Here is a 452-nt window from a genome sequence, read left to right on the forward strand (position 1 = left end):
CAGTACATAAGAAGATAAATATTGAAGCCAATGGTTCTCGAACATCTGTAACATACAAGGGATTAGTAACAAGAAAGGGGACACAACAATTTGCACAGTAAATAGATTAATAATATGCACAGTAAATAAATCACAGTATAGAAAACACAGTAAATAAATCACAGTAAATAGATCACAGTACATAAGAAGATAAATATCGAAGCCAATGGTTCTCGAACATCTGTAACATACAAGGGATTAGTAACAAGAGAAAGGACGAGTACGAGACGCACGCCCACCCTCCGCGACGGCTCACGAGAAAGTGAGGAAGCTAACGCTGTTATGTATTGGGCCTACGTAGGGTATTACGCAACAGCTAGTTTCTTTGACAGGTTTGTGCAAGTTGAATTGTTTTTGCTGGCTTGAACGACCTTCCTCCTTGAACGATCCAAACACCAGATGGTACGGCCAGG

The sequence above is a fragment of the Dufourea novaeangliae genome, unplaced genomic scaffold (genome assembly GCF_001272555.1).
Source record: "Dufourea novaeangliae isolate 0120121106 unplaced genomic scaffold, ASM127255v1 scaffold8, whole genome shotgun sequence".
NCBI classification, from domain to species: domain Eukaryota; kingdom Metazoa; phylum Arthropoda; class Insecta; order Hymenoptera; family Halictidae; genus Dufourea; species Dufourea novaeangliae.